Raw genomic sequence first — 7323 nt, 5'->3', positions numbered from 1 at the left:
GGAGGCTTCCAAGGTTGGCGAACACAGTCTGTTCACAAAAGACTCAGATTCCTCCCACAAGAAGTGAGTCTTCCTATTGTAAAAGGACCGAAGGTTTGTATGCCGTGTCGGAACAAATGACAATTTGTCCAAAATTGCATTTTTCCTAACTATACAAACCTGAGGTCCTTTACACATAGTCCCCCACCTCATGCCACCCCTCACTCTGCAGTTTTTGCTTGGGCCAAAAGCAAAAGTGATTTGTTTACCTCCCAGTCGCTTCGCGCGCGCGCCTGTCGGACAAGCAGTTAACTACCGAACCCCTTGTTCGAAAGCTTACGACCTATCCAGCTGCCGCTAGTACCTTCCTATTGTAAAAGGACCTCAGGTTTGTATAGTTAGGAAAAATGCAATTTTGGACAAATTGTCATATCGGTGCATTTTTAGATATAAATCTATTATGATGAGAACGATTTAGATTGTTTGTCAATCGAATGAATTATATGGATCTCGTTGAGTGATAAAGCATATATGTATGACTTTTAAGCTTCTAGCTCCTACCATGCTTAGGACAAATCGCCTTAGGACTACGGTATGGCAAGGCATAGACACATACCGAAATTTATGCTATAATGGTCAAGTGAAATCCTTACAAAATTTCCTAAATAATACGGTTTTACCTTAATGTAACAGTATTATAGAGGATTCTATTACGCTAGAGTATGAGTTATATGATGCTATCGTGTCTTCGAGAAGTGATCGGAGAAGCATATCTTTTATTGGTGGATTGAGAGTAGGATAGAACATTTTTCTTCTTCGTGTTAGAAGAGGTTTCCATGAATTACCAGTACCCTTCTAGGACTTTCCTAGGAAGGAATAGGTTTAAAAGAATTGTTTAGACGACACCTATTTAGTTTCTAGACTGTCGAAGTCTCGTTAGGTTAATTATGCTTATATAAAAACTTCCTGAAGTTCGATAATAATTTATAAGATTCCTTTATTTAATGGAGTAAACTGGCAACTCTGGAAAGGGAAGGCCAGACTGCTTTCGCTTTGAAGACCAACGCAGTTGCAGTACCATCTTGTTCTAGTCGTGAGAGGTCGTTTAGAGGTCGTTTACAGCTCTCTCTCCTGCGGAATGGGTATAAACTAACCGTATCTCTTCCCTACAATCGTGGTCTTAGCCTCGGATTGAGGGAATACTGAAGCTATCATAAATAAAATATTGTCTGCCTTTTGTTAGGAATCTTTCAATAAGAAGGATATTACAACCTTTCAATGCTGTTTACCGTAGGTAACATGATTAAAGGATTCTAATGCAGCAGAACATGATATTATTAATGCACTCATACTACGAAAGCATGGCTTATTAGAATACATACTTAGTGAGAAGAGAGATGTAATAGAGATTCACTTCAAGACTAATGGTTAAGTCTTTCGAGAAAGACCACAACCGTATTTAGAATCGGATATTGCGCAGAAGTTGTATGAGTCGGATGGGAAACATTCTTTTAGTGGGAATGGTTTCCTAATGGATTATACTACGTATATAAAAGTTTTTCATAATAAGAACAGAATTAACATATGAAAGGATGTCGGGTACCATAAAGACACAGATGTTTTGGCACATATACATAAAGATAATTAGTAGGAGGCGCCAGCCTGGCGCAGCGCCACCCTGCGCCACCTGGCGCAAGTTGCGCCACCCTGGCGCAAGTTGCTGCCACCCTGGCGCAAAATGCGCGCTTGGTGCAATAAGCCTAGAGCACCATCCAAAATATTTCTCGTTTGAGCGAGTTATTAAATAAAAGCAATGCAAGAATTTGCGAGTCCGTGAGAACCTCGATCGACGATAATAACTGTTAAAGTATGTCTAACATTTATTGCAAAGAGTTGTGAGAACCTGCGAGAAGTCTTCTTCATAGATCTCTTAGCAAGAAGAAGACGAACAGTCTTCCTGTAGACTGCTTCCTTTTCCTCAAACCATGCCATAAGGAATCATAAGCGCCAGCCAGACGCCTGGCTCTAAGTAAAAAATAATTAGTTAATAGATATACCTTAGAGCAAACATTATGCTTTCCTACATAGAGCTGAGAAGTTACTGCAGTCCCTCAGCATGGAGTGGGGTCCTTCTCGTTCAGGAAAAAGGGGGGGGGATACGGAAGAATTAACCGAGGAAAGAATAATTCCCCTTCCATATATACGCTATTAGAGGAAAATTGAGAAGAAACATCCAACTATGGAAGTACTGTAGAATTATAGGATTCTTACAGCACCTCTTCTTATTTTGATATCGAGATTTCCTGACCAAGGTTGCAAGTAATAGGCCATAAAGGCTCCAGCCAGGCTTTAACCAGGCGATAGCGCCAACCAGGCGCAAGCGCCAGCTAGGCGCGAGGCGCCAGCCAGGCGCAAAGCGCCAGCCAGGCGCAAGACATCAGATCTCCAATTTCTCAGTATTTGGAGATAGACTTCCAAGAGTTTCCTCTTTGAGAGCTGACACAAGATCAGTTTTTTCCTGACAGGGACACAAGTTGTCGCACAGGCGGCCGTGGCCCTTGTCAGGATTAACTGAAATTGTGGAAGTCTCTAACAAGAACAGACTTCTCATGTCAGGTAATATAGTGGTCGTGTGAGCGACTTCTTTCCTGGCAAGAGGAGTGTTTTGGGAGAAACTCTTTTTGCCAGATCAACCCTCTACTGACAATTAATTCTAGATATCGCACAGGCGAACGTAGTACGTGTCAGATAAGTGGGTTCTTCTGCTTTATAGACCTTTACATGGTGAAGAGAAACTGATATCTTTAGAGGTCTCTCGCTTTCCTCAACCTTATGAGACAAAGTGATAGAAAATATATCGGACTCATAAGTTAATCTGGGTGCAGGTTTTAGAAAGACCTTGGCAACCCCTTTTTTATTGCACGTTTCGGCTAGTCCCTTGAACCATGCAGCTCCTCTTTCTCCTCTTTCATTGTTATTAACAGGATGGTATATTATCCTACTCCTATGTAAACATATAACAAGGGAGACCTTGTAATGGTTTTGGTACTGGAAAAAGACTCGTAGGAGCTCTCAGTATTGGGTGAGAGGCTCTTTCAAGTATCTGAACCCGACATTACGGCCTGATGTCCTAGGATAGGAATCTTGAATGATTCTCCTCGATCCTGGATCAGTTAGTAGGAGAATAGGATAATAATAATTTGTTTTGCAGAATAACGATGATAGAATTTTTCCATTCTCTCGTTGCCCAGGCACGAGGACAGGAAGAAAGAATATAAGAGAGAGGTAGCAATATACGCCATCTTTATGTTATAGAAAGGGGAATAAAATTTAGTCTTTTTCCCCTAAAAGATAAACTCTTTACAGAATGTAAGACAAAGGGCGTCAAAGAAAGAGAGGATAGTGTTATGCCTCATTTTAGACTTAGAGAGGTTGGATTCTCAGAGGTCACGTTCTTCTTCTCACAGCAGGTTTTGGAAGTCTTTTCCAAGACAGTCTGAATATTCTTTCAGCATCTATTTTAAATGGACCTTAACAACCTCTCCACTCTGAGTCTGTCTGCGTGCAGACTGACCAGAAGTGGACATGAATGAGAGGATGTTTTCAAGGATGTTTCAAGGTAAATGACAGTAGTCATGGGATAAGATATATAATTACTGCAGATCGTGCTTGAGGGGAATGAGGAAACTGAAAATGTCCTCTTCCGATACCTCTGTGAACCACATAGCGGTTTTTTTCTTCCCTTTCAGAGGGAAGAATTACCTTTGTATATATCTTGCTATCAAAGAACGCAGTAAAAGGCTATACTCGTCTCTATAAAGGGAATTTGGAGATAGCAGAGCATTAAGATCTTCGGGATCTTACACAATACCTCTATACGACAAGACTTGGAGATCTTATAGTTTACAATGGATCCTATTTGGGCCTCAGATTCCGTTGTTCTGACAAGATGGAACTGCTCCTCATCAATGTTTCTGCTTGGTACTAATCGACCAAAAGGACGAGTGAGATTTTGGGCTTGGAATCTGGAATCAAATTCTAGAAAGACTCGGCAATGGGTTCCTGCCAGCATGGTATGTTTGGCAAAAGAACTATAACCTTTTATTCCTGGATCAACGCTTTCAGATAAAGGATTCGTTGTCCAGGCAATGTATTTACGTTGTTATCTACAAAGGAAGATAAGTTTAAACGTTTGCTGACAGAGTCTTTGGAATACGATGAGGATCAAAACTACTTCCCAGAAGGTTCGAAGAGATATATTTAAAGAGCTAGAAATCGGGAATCCTCCCAATTTCAGCTCAGAGTCTCCTTAAAACTTCCAGGCTCTTTCCCTGCCTTCGTGCAAGGATAGGGAATTTTTATTTTGCAACGAGAGAACTCGTCAACATGTAGGAAGAGTGCTCGTTAGCAACTGAAGTATCAAGTATGATCCTCCTCGGAGGAAGACTGGTCTCTCGGACTATTAGATTTCCTATTGTCTACTGGATGTAGCCGACTAAAATTACCTCCCCTTGTTGCAGAGGCCATAAGCTCAAAGTGAAAGAATTTCTTCCTTTCCCACCCTTTCCTTCTCCTGATAAACGATTGTGGATGTTCAGACTTTCGGACAATGTAGCGCCAATCAGGCGCCAAATGCCAAACAGGCGTAAAGATGCCAGAGCAAGACAGTCCAAATAAACACTGTCATTGTCTGATGAGGAGAAGGAGTAGGCCTCCAATCTGGCGCAGATGTGCTAGAGGCGAATAAATCAGGCAAATAAAGTGTCCGAGGTGGACATCGCCAGTTTTCATCGAGACTTAACAAGCTCGAATCTCCAGCAAGTGGGGAGAAGTCAGCCAGCGCGAGGTGCCAGGCAAGCGAAGCACCAGCCAGACGCGAGGCGCCAGCCAGCGCGAGATGCCAGGCAGGCGCGAGGCGGCGCCGAGGCTGGCGCGAGGCACCAGCCAGGCGCTAGGCGCCAGGCAGGCGCTAGGCGCCAGGCATGGCGCGAGACGCCAGGCAGGCGCGAGGCGCCAGGCTCTAGCCAGGCGCGAGGCGCCAGGCTCTAGCCAGGCGCGAGGCGCCAGGCTCTAGCCAGGCGCGAGGCGCCAGGCTCTAGCAGGCGCGGAGTGAGCGCTGGAGCGCCAGCCAGGCGCGAGACGTCCAGGCAGGCGCAGCGCCAGGCAGGCGAGGTGCCAGCCAGGCGCAAGGCCAGGCTCTGGCTTCATCCAGAAGAGATCTGTTGCAAAGAAAGCCCTGGTCTTCTTTGGAAGAGTGGAATCTCTAAAGCACTTCTTGAGTAACTTGATGTTCCTTCAAACAGCTAAGAATTAAAAGCGCTTGAAGTGCGAGCTTTTAACCATTCTTGTTCTTTCCATAACGATAGTTCGTGAGAGTCATATTAGCTGTAATAGCGGAGATGCAACTCTGTGTTGACTTCTCTTTGCACGAAGGAGATCAAGTGGGCCTATGAGAGATCCTTCTCTCTTTTTGTTATACGTGTCCACGGATGCGTTTTGCTTGGGATAGGGAGCCGACACTGATCCTTAAACTAGTGAATTAAAGTTTTTTTTTTTTTTAAAGAATTTTAACATAAGTGTATTATTTTCTGGGGGTTATTTGAAATGAGTTTGGGGATAGCTCTTTTCAAATTAAGCACAAACCCCTCGTGTTAGGATCAGGTGATCGGGATCGGTGTTGTTGCTCCTTAAATTATGCCAATAGGCATTGGTGTATTGTCATGTAAGTGGATAACGACCCCATTGACAAATGACCACTAGATTCTGTCAAGTAAGTGGATAAGACCCCATTGACAGATCTACAAGAAACTCTTAGCCTAGGTCACATCCTCGCTGAGGCTCTTGAGACGAAGCAGACTACTAGCAATAGCTAGGAAGTCGACCCTTCGTCTAAACACATAGGAACCAAGGTTTTATTTATTTATTACCTACAACGTATGTTTACCTGTCTATTCAGTAATAGCTGTCTTTTACAACCCTCCACCAATGGTGTGAATCAGCTATGTATATATCTGACAGGTAAGTTGAATGTATAAAAATGATATTGTTATGATACAATAAAGTTTTATACATACTTACCTGGCAGATATATACAATTAAATGGCCCACCCAGCCTCCCCTCAGGAGACAGCTGGAAGAAAAAAAATATGAATTAGAAAACGGGTGATGGTTCCTATTCCCGCCACCCAGCGGCGGGGGGGTAGATCACCTGACCTACCTGCCGCGTGTGCCGCGAAATTCGAATTTCTGTCGGACGACGGAGTAATAGCTATGTATATCTGCCAGGTAAGTATGTATAAAACTTTATTGTATCATAACCAATATCATTTTATGCTTGCAACAAAAGGTGATCAGGGATTTTATGATAGAAATTCAGTTATTATTAATCTACTGGTCTTTTGTTTAATTTTCAAGTTGAAAATGTAATCACTGTGAGATATTTTAGTTGTAATCAAAGAGCATATTCAAGGTAAAAATATAATTATTATGAGATGATATGTTGTAATCAAAGAACATGATCAAGTTGCTTTTGAAATAAATTACTTTTTTGGATGCAGTAGATTGATTTTCTTTTACTATGTCTCCGTTTTACTGGTTAAAACTGCCCAATCTCCTCCAACAACCCAAACTGATAAGTTCAAAGTTTAGTTTAAGGAGGAGAAGCCAACATCAGAGAGTCACATTTATCAAATATGGGGAGTTAAAATTTTGATTTCTTTAAATTGTTAGAAGTTTGGTGGAATATGATTTTAATTTTTGCTACACTGAATTCTGTTAGGAATAAGTTCAGTGTTTGGAAACTTTTATTTTGCGAATGCCTTGCTCTTGGCAAAACTATATATATATCTTTACCCACTGTGAAAGTACAGTGGACCCCCCGTATTTGCGTTCTCTGGATTCGTGGACTCGCATATTCGCAGATTTCTCTCGGGAACGTTTCCCTGCATTATTCGCGGAAAATTTGCACTTTCGCGGTATTTTTCTATGAGAAATATCCACTAATTCCTGTTTTTTTTTTTTTTATCAATTTCATCATAAAATGCACTTTATGTGATAAAACTATTAAAAAAAACCAAGTATGAAATTTTGTGTGTGGTTTTCTTCATTTTTTTAATTAACAACAATAGGCTGTTTTTAGCTTTTTTACAGGGGGTTCCAAACATTCGCGGGTTCTAACTATTCACCGGGGGGTCTGGTACGCATCCCCCGCGAATACGGGGGGACCACTGTATATATTTTGTGATTGTTGTGAATGTATTTTCCTACTGAATTAATGTATTAGTTAATAAACTTTGAAAGAAATACTAATTCCTTCACTATTTTATAGTGTGTATATGGAAGTGG

This window comes from Macrobrachium nipponense, chromosome 12 (genome assembly GCF_015104395.2).
Source record: "Macrobrachium nipponense isolate FS-2020 chromosome 12, ASM1510439v2, whole genome shotgun sequence".
NCBI lineage: Eukaryota > Metazoa > Arthropoda > Malacostraca > Decapoda > Palaemonidae > Macrobrachium > Macrobrachium nipponense.
This window is presented reverse-complemented; position numbering follows the sequence as displayed.